The 23,856-nt window shown below is 36.6% G+C and overlaps 1 protein-coding gene across 1 annotated transcript in view; it reads left to right on the top strand.

The window, feature by feature from the left end:
• The window catches only part of TENM2 (teneurin transmembrane protein 2), a 928,661-nt gene that overhangs the window by 782,528 nt on the left and 122,277 nt on the right, over positions 1-23,856 (top strand). The window lies entirely within an intron of this gene.

The raw sequence follows: 23,856 nt of genomic DNA, 5'->3' as shown, positions 1-23,856 counted from the left end.
CATCCTAATGCAAGCCTTTTTCTTGACCAGATCTGTGTACAATTTGAAGTTAAGATAGGAATTCCCTCAACTTGGGTGGGTGGGGGGGAATGTTTCCCCCTGTCATTTCCATTTTCTTATCTAGGTCTACCCAATCTAGATTGAAAAACTCTGGTCAGTAAATAGATGCTAGCAAAGAATTAAATTTCTCAGCATTTTTTTTTAATAATAGCTAGTGGCCATCTAAACTGTGGCAATCCAGATGAAGTAGCCTTATCAAAATACCCTTAAAAAAACCTGCTACAGCATTTAAAAGTCAAAATAAGAATTGAAATTATAATGGCAACTGGAGACTTTAAAAGGACCGCCTGGTTCCCAGTTAATTGTTTTTTCTTTTGAAACAAAATGTGCTTGTCAGACTTGTGTCTTTTATTATTATTTAGGTGTCTCAGTCTCTTTGGGTAGCTAAACCTTTTGGGAAAGACACTTAAATTGGAATGCATGTCTGTCTTCAACATATTTCAAGGTAATACTGAGGTTCATAGCATACAGTTTACTTGCTACTGAAACCAGTTTTTCTAGCTGATGCAGGCTGGTTTCTTTATCTGCAAGGTCTCTTTTTAATCCATGGGGATCAGATTTGAGGACCACTTTAAGTTTATTTGAGCTTTGTATCTAATCAATCAATGTTCCTAAAAGGTTTATCTTGTTCTTCTAACTTGTGAAAATGTCTATGTTTTTTAAAGTGTTTTTTCTGTATTTGTTTGTGATTTTATGGTATTGGGTAGCAATCCTATACATGTTTACTTGGGAATAAGCCCCACTGAATTCAATGGTATTTATTTCTTTGTAGCCATGTATATGACTGCACTGTTAATCTGACATTACTGTGCACCCAAAAATTGATATATTTTGATCTGATTACTCAAATGATTCTATGTGACTTTTAGGCCAAATATGAAAATATTTAATTTATTTTTGACAGGTTAGTAAAACAGGAGGACCTTTGGAAGTATTAAGAATCTTCATTAGTGTCTCAGGGATCTGTATTGAGACTGGTGTTTTTTTTTTTTTTAATTTGTTCATAAATTATCTGAACACATGGATAAGTAGTGTACCAAGCAGGTCTATGGATGATACTAAACTGTTCAGGATGCTTGAAACAAAAATTGATTGTGAAGGTCTCCAGAGGGATCTGTTTAATTGAGTGGACAGCCTATGAAATAACATTGAGTGGATGGTCAATGAAATTTAGGTAAGTGTAAGTTGATACATGGAAACAAAAAAGCCTTATTTTCATATATACTGGGATGAGCCTTTTTTACAGCTCACTATCAAAAAGATACTAAGCCAGAGTGAATAGCTGAATATAATTATCTACCCAATGAATAACAGCTGAAAATAAGACATATTCCATTCTCAGACCATTAGAATCTATTGACTGTCACATTGAGTGTCAGGATTAAACATATTGCTGGTAGGAACAGGAACAGGAAGAGACATACATTTATTTTCTGCCCCTAGAAGGTATGCCAAAAGCCTGATTTCCAGAAGAATAAGGATCTACAGGGGAGAGGAGATCATTTAATTTTGCTTTATGTTGATGGAATTTTACCAACTGTGCTTGGGTTCAACTGAGCATCCGTGAAAGCCAACAGTAATAAATACACAGTGTGAAAAGAACATCTAGGAAGAAATCAATTCCCATATTCAATGTTTTGAAACAGTACCTAGTCAACGATATGAGATATTTGATTGATACTGTGATACTTGTTTCCAGCAGAAAGGATGTTAAAATTATGCTTTCATATCTTTGGCCTTCTCCACAGTTGACCATACTACGACTATTCGCCATTAAATTCCTCGACTACTATGCAAAATACCATAACCTGTTATGGTAGATGGTGTTTTGAATATATTAGAATAAAACACATTCCTTCTACATATTTTAAAATTATACTGGGTTTCCCTTGTGGGAAGGGCCTTTATATTTCATCAAGGCTATTGTTTGCAGTTTTTTCTATATGCTACCACTATGCCTGTGCCCAATAGACCAGCAGGTTCACTCGTAACACCGCTGGATAGTTTTGTCCTATTCGATTGCTCTTTGTATTGAAGACTTTCCCCCCCCCCTAACTGCTTTTCTTAAAGTAATGGCAATAATAGCAATAAAAGCAGAAACAATTTCTGGAAGAGATGGAATAGGATTTGAAGATTAAAAAAAGAGGAAAAGCACTGTCTCTGACAAAGGCAGCAATTCAGCAAAAATGGCTGGGTGGAAATGAGAGAGTTTCAAAAACCTTCAGTTCCCTATTTCTAAGCTTTTCAATCTAATCTAGAGGAAAGTGAGAAAATCAACATGATTCAATAAAAATAGAAATGTGACTTCTACTAAAACAATAGAAACCAACTTGTTTATTTATTAGATTTATAGGTCTGCCTAATCATCATGTAAACCTGTCTGATATGGATAGTGTTGGAAAACATATGAGGTGTAGAATGTATCTAGGCTGAAACCCAATTATCCTGAGTGGAAGGCTGGCCCTAATATTAATCAAAGTAAGATGGCTACTCCAGACAACAGATGCTAGGAGGCAGAGATGGCAAGGCAATGTCAAGCATCATTGCTTGTGCCATGTGGTCTACTTTGTATTCTCCAGATGTAGTAGACAATGCTGTCCTAATGCAAGCTCTAAAGTAATGGTCAACTGCTATAATTTTGCTAGAGGAAACTGAATATGGAGGCACAATTTTGCCTTTGTCTTAAGTGATAAAGTGTCTTTGGCTGGTATCTCTTCACATAGATAGAGAATAACAATTGCAAATTGATGCCACAGCCAGCAAGGCTTTCATATAACTGAAAATGCATTTTGATTTCATGTATAGAGATGATAAAAACGTGTTCTGTTTCCACTGTGATTGATTCGTGGAAGTGCCATATGCCTATTTCTGTGAAATAATTGTACTTTTACTAGTACAAACCAGCTGTCCATAAAGCCTATTGAGTTCAGGATATGTTCCAAGATATATTGCTAATATAATAATTAGGTTGCTTAGACAACCCCAAACTGGGTTTTCTGAATTTTTAGGTGAGATGTATCAGTCACCTGCTGTATGAATGCTCAATAATACTGTGGCATATTGAAACCTCCGAGTCTTTGAATTGATTCTGCTAAGTCTTTGTCATATAAGACCTTTGTACAGATCCACTGTCCAAATCTTCATTGTCTCAATGAAGTGATGAGTGATACTGACTAACATAAGGTGGTTAGACAGCCATGATAATAAAGAGTACAGGTATTTTATTTTACTTTTAATTAGGTCTAGCAATTTCAACAGGTAACTGTTCTTGGACATGTACAGTGAAGCTGTCATTGTCATTGCTAAATGTCAAATTCCCCATTGGAGCTATACTACAGTTAAATTCCTATGTTCTCTTGTGCATGGGCTGCACTTGGTTGTAATATTCTGTTGTGACCCGACAAAAGCGCGCACGACAAAAGCGCGCCGACAAAACCGTGTCGCTAAAACCGCGATGTCATCAACGCGCCGACAACAGCGCGGCGACAACAGCACGTCAACAGAAGGGCGATTTACAACAGCGTATCGACAGAAGGGCGATTTAAGTTAAGGTAAGGGTTAGGTTTAGGGCTAGGTTTAGGGTTAAGTTTAGGTTTAGGGTTAGGCTTAGGGTGTAGGCTTAGGTTTAGGGTTAGGTTTAAGGTTAGTGTTACGTTTAGAGTTAGGGTTAGCATTACGTTTAGGGTTAGGTTTAGGGTTAGATTTAGGTTTACAGCATGCTTCTGTCGCCGCGCTGTTGTTGGCGCGATTCAGCGCTCATTCGTTGGAGCGCTTTAGAACTCGTGGTTTTGTCACTGCGGTTTAGTCAGGCGTGCTTTTGTCGGTCGCCCTTTTGTCGGTGAACCATATTCTGTCATATATGGTTTTATGATATTTGTTTAAGATGAAGGTCAGTTAAAAATACTTTAAATAAATCAATATTTTCTCTGGTTTAGTACTCGAAACAGAGAGAGAAAGAGAGAGGAAGGAAGGAAGGAAGGAAGGAAGGAAGGAAGGAAGGAAGGAAGGAAGGAAGGAAGGAAGGAAGGAAGGAAAAGAGATGGAAGAAAAAAATGGAATAGTAAAAGGACAAATCAGCAGGAATTTAAAATAGAAGATACAGATAATTTAAATCACCAGTAGATACAGACCATTTGCAAAATAATGGTAGTGGCATTCTGGTTCTACCAAACAAAGAAATATATGTAGAAGAATAAAAAGATTCCTAATCTATGTTGAATTTTTTTAAAAAATGGTATGTAATCCAGCTATTGCAAATGATGTATTGGGACTTATGCCAGTGTTCCTTGGGAAATAAGTCAGAGTTGGCAATCAGCTCTACAACAATCTTCCCATGTTGGTATTTCTATTCTTCTATATTATTTTGTAGTAATATTAATATAATTTTCAGCCTCAGAATTTTTGAACAGTCTATTTCACATTCTAAATGCAAATCTATTTAATATTATATTTATATATATATTTCTCATTGTGATCTAAAATTTCAGGAGGATGAGAATGATTGTTGCGTCAATTAGTATTTAAGCCATCTTAAAGAGAGACGGACACTCACACACACAAACTCAGTGTGAGTAGTTTAATATTTGGATATTTCCAAAACCTGATTCTTTAAAGAGAAACTTAAATCCTTAAACCTTTCTGATCTACCGAATGAAGCATCCTTCATTTTCTCCAACTTCTGTCTGCTCTGGAGGGAAAATCTTTTTATCAGCTTGTATGATAAACATAATTAATGATATGCAGGTTTTACAAAGAGTAAAAACGAATGCTGTTTCAGGAGATGGTACAACACATACCAGTATGAATATCAATTTTCTTTCACATTCCTTCGTGTGTGCTTCTAGTCATGATTAGAAATTGCTACAGCATACTGCAAGTCTCCCCCCTTCTCTTTCACCATCAGGATGGAATATATATGACCTTATTTCTTTTCTAGTCCACTTTGAAAAGGCAATAAATTTATTTTTCAGTCATACAGCTTGCATTTCATCCAGGACTTCAAAGACGTGCATCCTGCAGATATCTGTAAATGACTTCCTGACCTAAATCAGAGTATTTCTTTCCTTTGGTGGAATTTCTACATGAACTATATTGATTCTGTTGCCAATTCCAGAATCTGTATAACCCTTGCCCCCCAAAAGAGGAGGGGGTTAGGTTTGCTCAAGCTGCTTATCTAGCTATTGAAAGGACAGCTCTAGTTTGGTGTTCTGAAGTGTATTCACCGCAACAGCCGACCATTAATGTTTCAACAATGTCATTTTCTGTGTTATTTTATACCTGCGGTGTCAAGCACCTGTTTCAGTGAGTTGAGCGAATTGCATGATATTGTTGGAGACAAAATGATAGAGGTATTTTAACTGTGGAAATTAAATCTGGTGTTAGACTGTCCAATGCTATTAAATCAAATCAGAAGTTCAGATCTTTAAAGCTTGTTCCCAATAAACCTTTTAGATATTCAGATATTTTGTGTAAAAATATTTTCGGCAGGAACTTAATATCATACAGTTCTATAAATATTTTAATGTCAACAAAGTAATAATTATTCCTCAGTGAAAAATCTGGAATAGGCATACTACAGGAATATACATAAGCAGGAGTCAGACTGGATGCTCTTTACTAAGAAATAAAAAAATGAGAAAAGATACTAATCTGAACTATAAAAAGGACTCTAACCTTCTTTGGGTGTATATGTGTGCTGTCTGGCACATTTTCTTCTAATATTAGTGCAGGTTATCTACTCTGCCTCATGTTTATTTCAGTGGTTCTGTTACTGGCTAAAAATGCAGTCTATTCATTTATCACTTAAATCAAAGTCACATAATGTGGCACAATTGTTCATCAAATAGTGATTCCTATAACCAGCCTAGGCTGAAACAGTAAAAGAGACACATGCCCCCCAAAAACCCTACCTTCTAGAACTTCCCCAGATTGTGTATATTAATAGCAGTAGCACTTAGACTTATATACTGCTTCACAGTGCTTTACAGCCATCTCTAAGCAGTTTACAGAGTCAGCATATTGCCCCCAACAATCTGGGTCCTCATTTTACTGACCTCAGAAGGATGGAAGGCTGAGTCACCTTGAACTGGTGAGATTCGAACTGCTGAAGTACTGGCAGTCATCCGTCATCACGATTGTTAATATAGTTTTATCACAATATTTAGTTTTGAGGTCTCTGCAACAGTTAGTAAAACTTTGGGGTATGTAAAAAGGCAGATTTGAAGTGACCTATGATGATCCTATTAGTCTATTCCCTATGTTGCAATTCTTTGGATAAAATGGCTATGAATAAAGAGTTTGGAATAGCATTGGAATTCTGCTGCCTACTTTCAATGTTTCTCCCATCAAATCTCTGTTCTTGAGCTAAGAAGAGCTTAGAGAAGAGTTGAGAACTCCACAATTTTTTATATTGATTGATTGATTTTTACTAGTCTTTTGAGTGGTCTTTCTAGACATATGGACACTTCTGTTCACTCTAATAATTGCTTCATTTAATAGAAAAATGTGGAAATACATAGACCTATGTTGTCACAGACTTTGGACTCAATTACTTCAGATTTCATTCCTAGGATAAAGTTTCCAAAGTGGTCTGAACACTGTACTGTATGTAACTTACATCATCACATAATTACATTAATATTATAAATCAATGTGAATAGCAAAAACTACAGGTAGTCTCAATTTAATGATCACTCATTCAGTGATCATTTAAACTTACAGTACTGAATAAGTGGACGTTATGACCAGTCTCAAGTTCCTGAGTTCTGGCTACCACAGTGCCAAGGTTCCCTCCCAGCTTCTCATAATGAAGTCATTGGAGAAGCCAGCAGGAAGTCAAAAGTCTTGGTCACATGAAATCCTCACTTGTAGCCTGGACAATCCTCACTTAACAATGGTAGCTGGAACTGCCATCACTAAGTAGCATGTTCCTGTGTGACATCATGCTTTACAATGCATCATTTAGCAATGTCAGTTCTGGTCCCAGTTGCTATTGTCAACCAAGGACTAGCTATATTAATATAGGAAATATATTAAGTCAGTTTCGATTTAATAGAGATTTGGATGTAACAGATACACTTTCTATCCAATTACTCTGTTAAATTAAGGTTTTATAGAACTGGTATTCTTAAAAAGCATTCAATTTTGATAAGTGTCAAACTAACACTTATCAGAAAAGAGATGGTTAATTTTTGTTCGGGTACACAATTAATGGCAACACTATTACCAACTATTATATGTGAGCAACGTCCTAACACATCTGGAATATAAAAGTTAATTTTCTTCACAGAATACTACAAAAGCTTTGAGCCTGTTATTTTCAGGCGTTTGGAGTGTAGTCCACTGCAGTTCTATTGTCACTGGAAAAGAACACAATTAGATGCATAAGATTGGTCCACTTCAGAGAATTATTAACCTAAATTATTTTGAATATTGCAATATACATATATACATATACATGCATGTATATACATATACATACATACACATACATCTACTCATGCATACATATATGCATACATATACATACATACATACATACATACATACATACATACATACATACATACATATTGTTGATTTAAATCAACAATATGATTTATTTTCCAGAAAGACTGAGTTTTTTAAAAGCCAGGAAGAATAGAAAATAACCTTTCCCTTTGTTTAGAACTTTTTCTTTTTTTCTGTTTTTATTAGCTAGCGATTGCTTAATTTGTAATATCAAAATACAGACTTACATGAAGTGATTGCTTGAGCCTTTTCTAGAGGGAGTCCCACAAGGATGGATTTTTAAAATGTTATCTTTAGCATTTGCAAATTCAGAATGTGCAGATGCAGAAAAGTAATTCTCAGAGACGATTGTAATTCCCATAAAACCAAAGGGACATCATGGCGGATGACAAAACATTATTTTGTTTTCACCACTGAGAATTCTGGAAAGGGGTATTTAGATCTTTCAGCATATTGCCATCAACTTTTCAGCACGTGGTGAGTAGCTGCCAAAGAGACATCTTTGTTTTTCCCTTTAATGAAACAGGGCAGAATGTGTGTTTAAGATTTTCTAATCCTATTCCCCTCTGGGAGACAATAAGGAAATTAGCATCATATAGTGCAAAGCCTTATGACAGCAGGAAGAAGGCTTGCTTATCATTCAGTTTTAAAGCAAGGATTTTTTTAAAAAAAAAATCTGCATTATGTAAAGTATTTACGGTTTGGATTTTGATTTGTTTAATTCTATTTTTGTTTTACTTTCCTCCGTGTGTTATATTAAATTTTATTCCTTGGGTAAAATGAATTAGAACACAAGACAACAGAAATGCAGCTTCATTCTGATAAGCCATATTCCCTGCTGATCTGGTTTCAAAGACATTTAGTAATGGTAGCAGAGTGCAGATAATATAATAAAAGCAAAACCTTTTGTTTTCTGTTCCCCGTAAATTCTGAAATGCAGCATTGATTTCAGACTACATTTTTGTTTATATCTGCTTTTAAGAGTTACATCGGCATGGGGAAAACAAATGAAATGTGTTGCTGCTTTCTTTGTTCTGGTAGAAATTGATAAAAAAAATGTGGGGCAGAGGGAAAAACAAAGATTTGAATATTAGGTTCATTGAATTGCTTAATGGATGACATAGGAGGAAATGTGAATTGCTTTTGCTTCTTGCTAATTGATTCTTCATTGTAAGACCAATCTACATATTTCTGATTATCGCAAAAGAAAAGAATATATGTAGCTCAGGCCTGAAAAGTGGAAAATTTGGTGTTTTCTGAGTTTGGTTGTTTGCTTGCACATATTTCATTAACCTATTAGATAATGCCATCATTACTAGTGAGTGTACAGTGTGCTTGTCCTATCAATATGGCAGGAATATTTTCTCATTGATGGTTCTTTGTTTAATGTATTATTTTCTGCTTGATTGTTTGTCTATTGTTAATCCCTGCTTCTCTGGGAGTTGGTTTCTGGAGCCACTATGTAGGAAAGACAAACAGAAGACTAGCATGAACGCCAACCAGCAGTTAGAAGATATTTTGAAAATTCTTTACTGTCATAACACATGGACAAACTCAACCACAGTTTCAGCTGGGAAATTGTATGAGCATCCTAGAGCAAACTAAATCCAGAAAGTCTAGAAAATCAATGGAAAATTAGCATTCAGACATCAAATCAGTAATCAATAGACACACAGTTCTGTGCATAGTGCTGAGAAGCTGATGTAGAAAAAACTCAAACTATGCAAAAGTTCAATTATAATGTGAAAATGCATAAGATTACATAAAGAATAACACATCAGTATTTTATATAAATTAAAATAGCAATACTATCTCCAAAAGATTTTTGGACAAGATCCATGGCAGAAGAAGAAGAAGATAGAAGGATGAAACAAAAAAAGAGAGATAGAATAATATAACTCTTTTAAAAATAAATAGAAAGGAAAACATCTATTTGGCTTGAGCCATTTCCACACCATCGTTTGTGCAACAGATTTTGATTTCCTCCACCCTCAATATCTGCACATATTAGTAGGAACAGCAGTGCATCCATTTGCATCAAAATATTGTAAATTGAATCTTGATTTGTGTGTTGTCAGCGTAGTACTTTAAGAGCTGACCAGCTGCTACAATGATGCACTGATGTAATGATGGGAATGAGTCAGCAAGGTTTTTAGCTGTTATCCTTTTAAGAGCCTGTATGATAAGAAGAGGTCCTGTTAGGGTATCTCTCTCGCCGTGTGTTCTTCCATGCTATAATTTACTGCTAGTTTGACTTCTGCCTATAGTACATGTATGTACAGTATATATTCTTTTGTAGATAAAATCACTATTTATTACAGACATCTGTTTGCTTATGGGTTGTCTCATTTGGTAAAGCTGTGCACCACTTTGGCAGTCTTCTATTATTTCTTTACTGTGTTTCTTCAACTTTTAAACTTTTGTTCAACCTTTTACAGTTTATTTTGTATAACTTTTAAAAGTCTAGGAGAGGGGAGTCAAATTCGCATCATCATGGCATTGCCGCGTAATGTATAAGGACTGCCCAGCACGTGACTCATCCCACCCATGGGTCGCGAGTTTGACACCCTGGTCTAGGATTTTGGAGTCCTGAAATTTATAGTAATAGAGGAATGTTTCATATTATTGTATATTATTTTGCCTCTGTCTGGGATTCTAAGCATATGGTTGATGGATAACCAGCAGCAATTCTTAAACAAGCTTGGTTTTAACCAATGTAATAATATTGTTTCATACATTGTCCTAAAACAGCAATCCCCAGTCTTTCTGGCTCCAGAGATAAGTGGGGGTAGTAGAGGGAAAGGGTTGGTTTTGTCCATACAACCTAATCCTGCACATGCGCAAATGAAACTTTGTGCACTTGCCCCTCACTTGTGTGGCCCATTTCCCAATGAGCTGAGGATCGGTACCAGTACTGGTCCATGGCTTTGGAGTTGGGGACCCCTGTCCTAAAGGAAAACATTGGGAATTATATACAGAACTCCTTGTGGACATTTGAGATAATTTTGCATCTAAAAGATATTAGGTTGCAATATTGCAGTTAGCTGAAAAGCCAGTTTTCAGATAAGCATGATTCAAAGACTATCTAGCAAACTGTCAAGGGGAAAAATCATTTAAAATATGGCAACTTTTTAGTAAGATAGAAAAATAAGTAATCAGCTATTTACTTTCATTTGGAATTTAATTTATCTGTGTTCTGTCTCTAAACAGCTCATATCTTCTTTCTTCTTTCTTTCTCTGTGTTTAAACTTTGATTCTCTTGGTCCCCCATGGAACTTTTCATACTTGAATGAATTGATAAATTGATAAAAAAAATCAATTGCTTGTTTAAAAGGGCAAAAATAAATTTTGCTTGGTTGTAAAAATGGTTTATTAAATAAACAGAAAGTAGCAAAATATTTTAAAATATTAATCTTTTGATAGAATACACATGTTGACAATCCACAATATATATATTGATAATCTTTATAATTGTTTAAATATATAACAAGCATTTTAAAGAAGTTTGTTAGAAACTATTAGCTAAGTAAAATCCCTATTATATATACATTCAGACCTTTTATAATATAAACTAAAAAAAAATCATTTCCATTGTTCAGCTGATTTTATTATTTCTGTATTAGATTCAAAATTCACAATCATAACCAAAATTTTGGACATAAATGCATACAGAATAACAAAGTGTACATGCACCATGTCCATAAAGCATACAGTCTGTATTTCTTTATGTAAGGCAGCAAAAGAAATAGTGGAAATAATTCTATGAAAGCACATTTAAATTTTTCATTTTATATGTTGAATTCTGCCTTCATTAATCCATATTAACCTGTTGGAAGAAATATCCATCTGGTTCAGTTCCAAGCTGGGAAGAAGTCACTGGAGACAAAATGGAGCTTGCGGGCTGATTGGAAAGATGGCTTAATGATGAACAGAACCACCAAGCACATGGGTTCTGGGCAGCTGATCACATGGAGTTGAGAGTGGGTGACTTTTATACCTTCTCTTAGCCTTTGCACTTACACTTCCTGTTCCTGTGCAAGAACATGCATTCTATCGGCTGTTGTAGCTGGCTCTGCAGGTTGTCTGACCTAAGATTATTTGAAGTTTGGAGGGTAATGCAATGTCCTTGGGAGACACTGCAATGTGGTGACCTCTGCTGCTAGATGGTAGTGGGTTAATCCTATTATGTCTTGAAGGCTCATGTCTTAATCCCATCACCTTGGAACTGAAGGTGTTTTGTTTTGCAGATTCATTCATTCATTCATTTATTGAATTTATAGGCCACCCAATCCCAGAGGACTCCGGGCGTCTTACAGAAATGAAAAATATTAAAAAAGGATTAAAACAATAAAATACAACAAGATTAAGAAAACACAACATGCACCCAATCAAAGGGGGGGGGGCTGGACCTCAATCAAGAGGTCAACAGCCCCAGGCCTGCCAGAAAAGCCAGGTTTTAATAGCTTTATGGAAGGCCATGAGAGTGGGTAGGGTCCGGATCTCTGGGGTAGCTCATTCCATAGGGCCGGAGTGGCAACAGAGAAGGCCCTACTCCAAGGCATCGCCAGCTGGCATTGTCCAGCTGAAGGCACCCAGAGAAGGCCCATCCTGTGCGATCTTATTGGTCTTAGGGAGGCTAGCCCAATTTTTTTTCAAAATATCTGCTGGGGAGAGGGAGATGGGGCTCTGAGTTTCTGTCTCCCTTAAGATTTTTATTTCTCTTTTAGGGAAAATATTTATCCTGCCATTTTTAATATTTCTCAAAATATTTCATTCTTATAGGAGGGGGGTGGGTGCTAACTTTCTACAAACCGATTATGGTATATAAATGATCTGAAAATAAAACCCATGTAAGACGACTTTGCTTGAAATTTGTTTCCAAATATTTTGTTATGTCCCAGCATACCTGAATTTGTTTGACACTAAATCTTTCTGGGCACCTTTAATATAAAACGAGGGTGCTTTCCTCTCTCACGCACACTTCCATACCTCCCATGGCAATGAAAAGGTTCTGACAAAGAAGTGTATCCAATTGCTCCTGACCTGTTTTTGATTCTCCAAGCTTTTCAAAGCCCTGATCTTTGTTCACAATTATAATAAAGAATCAAAGCATGGTTATTATGCATTGTTCAATAGCCGACCTCTTTCATAATAGATGGCTGAATAAGTCAGAGTTGTCTGATTTACATATTATCCCAAACCACAAATCATGGTTTATAATCACAGTGTTTGGATTACCATAACAGAGGAGGCTTAAAGCAAAAAAATATTATGGTCAAGTATGATGAGTAAAGCCACATGTAGCCAAAGTTTATGCGAAATCATAAACTTTTAGTTCCCAAATATTTTGCAATCATTTGTGATACCCTTACAGACCTATCCTCTACCTCTCCTGAATCTTGTGAGATAACTAAAAGTTGTTTAAGTATCTTACAAGATTTGGTGAGCATTGGAAGATGAACATTGGAAAATGTTGAATGTCCTGATATCTTCTATATTCATTTTTTAAAATGTTGTTTCATTTGGCTGGGTAATGTGATTTTTTTTTTTTGCTGCAGAATCCTGTGATCAATTCCTGTCTCCATCATTGCAAAGTAATTACCTTGTCTATCAAGGGAATAGGCTTCTCTTTAAATAAGTGTTTTATACTTCACAGAACAATTTTAATTTACTATGAATGTAAGACAACAATATCTCATCCAGATGAGGTGGTGGCAGATAAATCTTATAAATAAATACATCAAATGCATTAATTAGCAGATCCTGCTCTCAGCAATGGGTTGGACTCCATGATATGCTGAAATTGTTTCCAATTCTATGATTTATGGATTATTTTAAAGGAGTCTTTTAGGAATAACAGATATTGTACTGCAGTACCCTATCCCCATGATACAAGGAAAAATAAGGAAACAATTGACTTCACAGTTTGTTTTGTACACAAGTAATAGAACAGAACTGCCTAGGATTAGCTACCAGTACTTCTCATAAAGTTGCTGGGTTTTAGACAAATTTTTAGGTAAGGTAGATTTTGTATCCAAACAGTCACAGTACAATTAATAAGGCCCAGATCTACCCTGCGATTGAAAATAGATTTGAAAGATTATGAGAACTTTACAGAAACTTTTCACATCAAATAATTTAGTATTTGTTTATTGTTACCTATGTTTACTTATTTATTACATTTATAATAATGATAAAATTATTACTTTTTTATACTGGAATCATTGTTGAGGATTATAATAACCCAAAATTCATGAGAAAAGCAGTATTTTTTATTTTGAATATAAATCAGCAACTTTTTTCACATTTGGCTCCTGCAGTCCAGATTCATATCCCCTAATCATTCGCATACAGAAGCACGTTTACCCACTTTGAGAGGTGGGTTCCTGGATCTTCCAAGTATTGGTTGAAAAGCTGAACCTCTCCATCTTGTCTGTTTCCTTGCTTTTCACTATGCAATTTTGAACAGTGACACATTATTTAGGATGATGCCTGCAGCAGGGCAGCAACTATAACAAGAATTCCAGTTGTATAGATCAACAGATCCTTCATGGGATAAATAAAGCTGCATCTTAGACAATCCCAGCAGCAAAGTAGGACAACAGCAGTGAAATCCCTGGTTCTGTAAGTGTGAGTTCATTCCCTCTAGGTTAATGAGTAAGACAATTAGCAAAAGAATCATCGGATAATGAAACAAAGTACTTAGTACCTATCCGAGCTTGGTCTAACTTGTACACGCTGCTTGGAAAAGTTGTAACCTGGATGGTTACAATGCTTGTACTAATTCTCATGCTTTGTAGAAGGGCAGATTTGATTAGCTCAGGTAGCTAAAGCACCAAACATTAGGAAAGGTAATGTATCCAGTATGAGTGATTTATGTATTATAAACACATCCTTTTGATTTTAGATGCCATTAATGTTTTGCCCTGAAAGCTTTTTCAGAATAAAATATATTAGTCAAGGTGCTAGCATGAGAGCAACAAAACACAACAAGCCTGAGCTTCTTAATAACCTTGCACTCCATTATTATGAAAAAAGCAATGGCAGAGCACTGTGCTACAAATACTCATCCTTAATATATTTGTTTAAGGCTCTACAGATCCTTGGAATATGATTTAGTGTTACGATCAATTCCTTCATTGTGAGAAATCATGCCATTAATATAAAAAGGTAAAATTGTTCAGATGTAAAACTAGTCCTCTGGATAGCTAAGCTTATGGCCGCATTTCTCAGATAGATTAAGGCAGCCTTTTTTCAAAAGACATGTGGCCATCATTGAATCAGTGATTGCTCTTGGTTAGGAGCACCGCCCCCTAGAGTCAGGAACAACAAGCACATAAGTGCAAGGGGAACCTTTACCTTTTATTAGCAATTTGGTTGCAAAGCATTTATGATACTGCATGCAGTACTTTCAACTACCAGTTCCTCATTGCCCAGGAATGCAGTTAGTTTCAGACAAATTTGTTTCACGGTTTATTTGCTGTGCAGTGTAAAAATCTTCCCTTTTTTAAAGCAGTTTATCATTTATTTGGTTTGGGGGCAATGAGCTTGCATTTTCTTTTTGGTCATTGAACAGCACATTTGCCACAGCCATAACAACTCTAAGTACTCAACTAGCATCCAAGATGAAAGCATAAGGGATGATGTTCACCATCAGACTGGAACTTTTTTCCTCAGCTTTGGGAAAGGGAAAATTGGTTTGTGTCATTTGATTAATGAACTGCCTCCATCTCTGCAAGTCTTCCCCTCAGCTGAGAAAGATAAAAGTCGATTGGTACCAATGCTGGGATGCAAGACCAGCCCAAAGGCTTTGGTTGGTGAGGATATAGCAGAGAGAACTTTTAGAAAAGGTTCATATCCTTCTTTCCATCATCTATCTAAGTAGCCTAGAATCAGATACTTCAGTCTACTCCTCCTACAGCAGTATTCCAGTTAAACTTAGAATCAGATACTTCAATCTACTCCTCCTACAGCAGTATTCCAGTTAATCTGAATGTTCCCATAGAATGGGTGGTGGGACAGAGATGAGCAAACAGCTGTCCAGAATAAGCAAGGAAAGGGTACATTTTCAACATGGAGCAGGAGAGATGTGAGAAAAAGGTGACAGAATTGATCTAACCGCCAAGTATGGTGAGGAATTCTTTCCGGATATGACATTCACTAGAATTCCTATAAGAATCCATGGCTCCAGATGTTCTTGTGGAGATACTAAATGGGTAGGAAACAAAATTCTTTTTATTCTTATTTATTTATAGATACTTTCCATTTACTATAGTGAAAGAATATCTTCTAATATTTTTAACGGAATACCTACTCTTAGTTGAACTGTAGTAGTTCTACTTTTCCTTCATTTTTCCCCTTGCATGTCCAAGATACAAAATAATAATCAAGATTAACAAAAATTAACTGTCATTCTTCTGACTTTTAGCAGGGAATGTTGTATGTGATGTAGATGCAATACAAGACTGGTAACCTATTCTACACTTTCTGCGTCTCACTGAAAAGCATTATGTAAAAGATATCATTTGAACTTTCCTGAGGCTGGTGATTGGAGCTGCCTGCTACAAGGGGGGAGTCAGAGAGACAAAGTGGACTAAGGTAGTGCCATTACCTCCATTTCATTTGAACTTTTCTGAGGCTGGTGTTTGGAGCTGCTGGCTACAAGGTGGGAGTCACAGAGACAAAAGGGATTAAGAACTAATCATATATCTATAAACCAAAATAGTAATAATACATTCTGGATTAGTGCGCTTGAGATTATGATTTTATTTTATTTCAAAATGACTGGCTTAGTTCAATGTAATAGCTGTTTTGCACCTGTCTTTCGCAGTACTCTTTTCAAATTTGGATACAAATTACTAGTCTACATAGACAGATTACCTATCTAGAATCTCTAATCTGTGCTCTCCAAGCAGAAATTAAGTGTCCAATTTGGCCATTTCACTCTATGGAGATGTCACGCTATCATCCCCCTCTACCGCAAAGATCCCGCAGGAGAAAAGCAGTCTGGACAACCGTAGGATCAGGCAGGGTGAGAGCTGTGAACCATAAACACAAAGCTTTTGCTGTGACCCAGCATAACAGATATAGCACCCTTGCTGACTTAATAGGGACACTAAAGGGACAGGTCAAGGTAGTTGTTATAATGATGACTCAAGCAGGGGATTGTGGTCTAAAATGAAGAACTTTCTTCGGAATGGCGAAATGAGGAACCAGGTATCACACATCAGCCACACAAGAAGAGCAAGGTATGCAAAAAGAAAAGTCACCTTCTCTTCAATTGTAAGGGATGTAAATTAAGGAAAGGATATGGAGGTTTTAAAAGAGGTCACGTGTCTGCCAGGTGCTATTGCCAGCAGAGACAAGAGGCATATTCTTAAGATAGTCAAGAATGCAAGTAAGGACTGTGATGTTGATGCTATTATACATTTTGGCACAAATGATCTGTTCCAAAAAGATGTACTTTCTGTGCAGAATGATGAACTTAGTAGTATAGGTTGTAGGCTTATCTTTTCAGAGGTTTTACAAGTATATAAGGAACAAAAAGGGAAGAGCCAGTACCTAGCAGAGTTTAATGTGTGGCTAAAGGAGTGGTGTAAAAGGGAAGGCTTTGGTTTTATTAGCTATGATGTCTGCAGCTGGTCCAATGAAAAACTGTACAAAAGAGATGGTTTGCACCCATCCAAGAAAGGGACTGAGTTACTTGGCATTAAATTCACAGATTGTCTGGATAAACATTTAAACTGAACAGCGGGGACAAAGAATTAATTGATACAGAATATTTCCATCCCCAGCAATCTAAAATTCATAGGGTTATCAGTACATGTAACATAGATGTTTGTGTGGGTAAGATATCACTGCTGCTGTCAAGCAAAACCAAGCATTTAATAATGAATGCCATACCATGTGCATGAATCATATAAGTGGCAAGAAAATAGGGGCAGTCAAGCATAACACAGGTTATGTAGACAGTAAACACAGGGTCAATCAAAATGGACTTAAATGTCTATATACCAATGCACAGAGTATGAGGAATAAACAGATTGAATTAGAAATTCAAGTAAATGAGGGCAGATACAATATTGTTGTCATTACAGAAAATTGGTGGGATGAAACCCACAAATGGAACATACAGCTAGAAGGATTTAAATTATTTAAAAGAAATAGATCAAATAAAAGAGGAGGTGGAATTGCATAGGAAATAACTACATCTCTACAGAAATAGAGCACAACAATGATGAGAACTATCTTGAATGCAATTGGGTCAATATTAAGGGTTGGGGGAAGAAATGACATTGCCATAGGTCTATACTACAGGCGACCCAACCAAGCAGAAGAAGTAGATGAACTTTTTTCTGGTCAGCTAACTAAAGTATGTAGGAAGCACACCACAATAGTATGGGGGATTTTAACTACCCTGACATCAACTGGGAAACAAACTCTGTACCAAGTGGAAGATCCAACAGGTTCCTAACAAACCTAGCAGACAACTTTGTTTCCCAAAAAGTAGAGAAGGGAACAAGGGGATCAGCCATATTGGACTTAATTCTCACTAACAGAGAGGAAATGATAGAAGGTGTTGAAGCACAGGAACCCTGGGGGCAAGTGACCATGCAATACTGGAATTCAACATTATGCAAACACAAGTCAAACTAGAGTCTTGGACTTTGACACAAGTCAAACTAGATTCTTGGACTTTAAGAGAGCTAATTTCAATAAACTTAGAGAGAGCTTGGGAAGAACTCCATGCCTGAGAATCCTCGAGGGGAAAACAACTCAAGAAGCTTGGGAATTTTTGAAAAATGAGATTACAAAAGTCCAGTCTAGCACGATACCAATAAAGAAGAAAAATAACAGCTCCCAAAAGAAACCAACATGGCTGTATAAAGAACTTTCTGACAAATTGAAAGACAAAAAAGATAAGTATAAAAAGTGGATCCTGGAGCACTGGGGAACTGGCAGAGGACTAGAAAAGAGCTGATGTAGTTACCATCTTCAAAAAAGGAAAAAAAAATAGATCCAGGATACTACAGACCTATCAGCCTGACCTCAATACCAGGAAAGATTCTGGAAAAGATAATCAAGCAACGAATTAGTGAACACTTAGAAGTAAACAAAATAATAGCCAAAAGCCAACATGTGTTTGTCAAAAACAGATCATGCCAGACTAATCTTATTGCATTCTTTGACAAAGTGACAAAATTAGTGGACCAGAGAAATGTCGTTGATATAGTTTACTTGAATTTCAGCAATTCAAGGCATTTGATAAGGCAGACCATAACCTACTACTAGATAAAGTAGAAGAATGTAGGTTAGACAGCATCACCACCAGATGGATTCGTAACTGGCTGACCAACCGCACTCAACATGTAGTCCTCAATGGAACTACATCTATATGGGGGAAAGTATGCAGTGGAGTACCCCAAGGCTCTGTTTTAGGCCCAGTGCTCTGCAACATCTTCATCAATGATTGGATGAGGGAATAAATGGGGAACTCATCAAATTTGCAGATGACACCAAGATGGCAGGAATACCCAATACTCCAGAAAATAGGTTAAGATACAGAAGGATCTTGACAAACCTGAACAGTGGGCACTACCTAATAAAATGAAATTTGATTGTGAAAAGACTAATGTTCCACATTTAGGCAAGAAAAACAAAATGCACAGGTATAGTATAGGTGATACCTTGTTCAATAGTAGTAACTGTGAGAGGTATCTTGGAGTCCTAGTGGACAACCATTTAAATATGAGCCAGCAATGTACATCAGCTGCTAAAAAAGCCAACACAGTTCTAGGCTACATAAACAGAGGGATAGAATCAAGATTGCATGAAGTGTTAATACCACTTTACAATGCCTTGGTAAGGCCACACTTGGAATACTGCATTCAGTTTTGGTCGCCACAATGTAGAAAAGATGTGGAGACTCTAGAAAAAGTGCAGAGAAGAGCAACAAAGATGATTAGGGGACTGGAGACTAAAACATATGAAGAACGGTTGCAGGAACTGGCTATGTCTAGTTTAATGAAAAGAAGGACTAGGGGAGACATGATAGCCGTGTTCCAATATCTCAGGGGTTGCCACAAAGAAGAGGGAGTCAAACAGTCCAAGGCACCTGTGGGTAGAACAAGAAGCAATGGGTGGAAACTAATCAAGGAGAGAAGCAACTTAGTTAGAACAATTAATCAGGGGGTTGGACTAGAAGACTCCAAGGTCCCTTCCAACTCTGCTATTGTATTATTGTATTATATATATGATGGGCCAATCCATTAAGGATCAGGGAAGATTATGACTTTTAACACAATGAAAGTAAATAAAAAGGCAAATGCTTTGAGAACACTGAAAATGGTAATGCTTGAGATGTAAATGGTGTGGATGGGGAAATGTTGAGATGTGGGTGTGGTTTTCTTATGGAGTACTTGTGTGACTTCATTGATATGCATGCGAAGACTGTACCTGTGCCTGATAATTGGAAAAATGCTGTTTTTGCTCCTTTATATAAAGAGAAAGAAAGCAAGAATCAATGCAAAACTACACAGAGATTAATTTGTTAAGCATCCACAGGAAGACATATGCCAGAAGTCTGATTAAAACGGATGTTAAGGCAGAAAATTGGAAAGGGCAGTGCTGCTTTATGCCGGAGAGGAGATGAGCAAACCAGAGCTGCTTTTGTGCACATTGCTGAGAAAGGTCTGAATGTTAGAAAAGACATTTATTGTATGCTTTGTGATTTAGAGAAAGCTTGTAAAGTGAATAAATTTGAATTATGGAATGTTCTGCATTGATATGGAGTTGAAGGTTGATTGTTGAATGTGATAAAAGTGGTTTATGATGGAAGCAAGAATATGTGAAAATAAATTGAATGCTTAGCAAATTATTCAATACTGAGCCATTGAATACTAAGCAAGACAAGAATGTAGGATGTCTCCTTGATTGCTTAAAGATTATTTGCTTAACATAATATTGGAGTTGTATGACTTGGGATTATGATTGTGTATGTACCATTGTATACAGAAGGTGGATTGTTGGTTGAGAACCCAAATAATTTTCAGGGAATGCTAGAGAGTATGATGCATTGAAAAACATAGGTCTGAAAAATATGTCAAACTATCAAGCTAGACTGAATGGACTAAACAAGTGCAAATTATACAAAATTATAAACAAAAACCCTTAAAACAAGCTGAAGTTGTGTATCTAGTTAGAATGCTTAATGAAGATGGGGAAATGGATGGGAAAAAAAGTAAGTATTTAAATTTTGGAAGTAAAGTGTATTGTACAGAATGAATGTTTGTTGAAAGAAATAAAAAAAATCAATACATGTAACAGCATGTCTGCTTCGTTTCATGGGAGTGAGAATTGAGCATGTTAAAAGAAACCTTAATATAAGTTGAATGTCATGGAAATTGATGCTTGTGGTAAAATGATAAGAGTTAATACTAAGAATGGATGAATATTGAATGGGTGTGGACTGAATATATGAGTGAGTGTCTAGTGCAAAAAGTATATTGACATATTTTGGTCATATGGTGAAAATTAATTAAAAGTTTAATTGCAAAACAAATATAAGAAAGAGGAATGGAAAGGAGAAGACTAAGAAAATATTGGGTAGATGGAACAAAAGAGGGGAGATGTTTAAAGAACAAAAGGTGATTTATTGTATGAAGTGGTTTATAGATGTAATGGAAACAAAAATGATTTGGAATGGTAAAAAAAAGTATGGAGACATAGAATGAATAGTGTTGGCATAAACTAAATGTAGCTCTACACTGTTTTCTTTAATTCATAGTTTTAATTTATTTGTTCTACTATTTATAGCTTTTTTTCCTGCATATACATTTATCTGTAGTCACTTTGCTTTGCCCATATCCCAGCAAAAGAATTTTAGTTGCAGACATCCTACAAAAACCCAAAGAACAGAAATACCAATTCTTCCCTTTTTGTTCCGTGTTAAATTATAATGCTGGATAAACCCTTTGAACAGTGCCCTACCAACATGAGAAGGGTTTGTGACCTGCCATGTTCTGATCTGCAATTGCGCTGGTACATGATATTTATTCACTGCTTTTGCTACCACCTTATTGCATTGCTCGATTAGCCAAGAACAATTGAAAGCCTGCCAGCAAGTTGCTGTCTCTAGATTCCAAATTGTTAAAATTTGACACCTAATGAAAAAAGCACTCTTTTGAATGAGGCAGGAAGAGTCAAAGCTGGAAAAATAAAGCTGGAGCTTAGCCCAACTTCACTCAGAAAAGAGGGAACAGTGGTTGTTTGTGCCTATTTTCGAGACTTTTTCCCCCCTGATTGACAATTTCCATCCCACTGCAACCAATGGGGAGGAAATAATGAGTTCGGCTCCAAAGATATGTCTAACAGCTGGGAACTCTTTGGCTCTTGTGGATCTAAAACCTTTCTTCATCTGTCTGTAACGTGCCTCCCGGTTGGGCTCACATTTTGCCTTTATTGCTGTTGAAGCTCCAAAATTTCTGCAGGAGTTCCAAGTTTAATATAGTTCCCCAGGGACCAAGGGATTACATCCTTAAGCATTTTAAGAAACATCTCAATGTTACGACTTGAATACTGAGATGGTCAGCAGCTTCATAAAAAGCACAGATGGCTTTTGTGGCTTGGAGTGTCCTTTTATTTCCTGAGGCTAAAGTATCAACTGCAACCGCATATGGTAGGAATAACTTTGCTTCAGTCATCCATGCTCCAGTTACATTCGGTTACAAGGCCTTTGACAATGGTAGGAAAAGTCTAGGAAAAAAAAAAGATTTCCTACTGGAAATACTGGCAGATACAATAATCCATTCCTGCCCTTTTTTTCTCCCTGGCTGCCAATCCAGTTCTTCCTCCAATTGTATGGGCTCGAATTGATCTTTAAAACACTGAACTGCTTTATGTGGAGCAGCCTTTTCTCCTGCACTTTAACACCATTTTCTTAGGGTTTTCTCTGGGTGTGTCTGTCTAATGTATGACAAGTGGCTATTAAATGCAGCATAGTGAATGGGGAGAGATCCCATCCTGAAAGACGCAAGCACAAAAGAATTACAGGAAAACATACAATTAGATCTACACTAATCAATATTTACTAGATGCTGGTGCTGGCAATGTAGGGCATGTTGAAGGGCATGGGAAAGGTGGCCAGAAATGACATATCCTATTTTGGAAACCTTTGGACCCTACTGATTTTATGTAATTCTTTCAGAACCCCCCCCCTTCCTTCCCCCCCTCCCTCAATCCCCTTTTACTTGTGAGAAAGGCTAGTAACCTGGCTTTTTCAGCCACTTCCTTTTCTTTTTAAATGATTTCATTAATCAGCTGACCGTCCCACTTATGCAAACCCTTAAAACTAACTAGGCTATTTTTGATTAAATGCTTATAAATGGAAGAGCAGTTGAAAGGACTCATGTTTATATTTTCATGGCTGGCCTGGCACAAATTTCCCTTCCCGGTGATTATAGTTCCCAGCAGCCTTAAATCTTCACTTCTGGTCACACAATGTTCTTAGTTTAGTTTACAGTTCTAAAACTGACCCCCAAAGCTAAATGCTTTCCACCAATTCCCCACTGGTTGCCCAAATCCAGATGACCATTTAGATGGCAGCAAGAGAAACAAAAATTCTAATCTTTGCTGCTAACCCATAGAAAGGAAATTTAATTGGTTGATAATATGATCAGATCAGTGGAGGATGAGGCTGGATAAACAGAAAATGTAATGTCCAGAATGACATTTTTACATTATTTATTTATTAGACATTTTTAACCCATTTTTAAAAAAGGGCAGCACCTGAAACACTGCATCAGAAAGCTTTTCATGTGTTAATGAGGTTAGTGGGGCTGGGATTTCAGGCAAATGCCAGGCCTTTAAAGTGTTGCATGCTAAAGTTGAATGGACAGCAGAGCAACAAACTCACACTCCATGTGTGTGGGAAGAGCATGCTGTGGGAGGAGGTATCATAAAACATCTGTGTGAATGTGGGCTGAGTAAAGCCTGCATGATACTGTACGTTATAATTTTCCTTTTTCATTTTTTTCTCCTTCTCTTCAACTATCAATTAGTTTGTTGACATTTATCTACATAATAAAAGCTTTACAACCTCTTCCAGAAACAGGAAACTGAATCTTCATGCTAACAGGAAACTTTGCCTTTCTCACATCCTAGTCACCCCACTAATCTGCATAAAGACAAGAAAACTAAGAGAGGAGACTTTCCATTCTCTTCAGTAAAAGTGCAGAGGGGATTTCCTCTTCCTCACCTCATATAAGTGGACAAAACAGCTTACCAAAC

This window comes from Thamnophis sirtalis, unplaced genomic scaffold (assembly GCF_051295495.1).
Source record: "Thamnophis sirtalis isolate CommonGarterSnake01/CBP01778 unplaced genomic scaffold, rThaSir2_p1.2 scaffold_3, whole genome shotgun sequence".
NCBI classification, from domain to species: Eukaryota; Metazoa; Chordata; class Lepidosauria; order Squamata; family Natricidae; genus Thamnophis; species Thamnophis sirtalis.
This window is presented reverse-complemented; position numbering and strand designations above follow the sequence as displayed.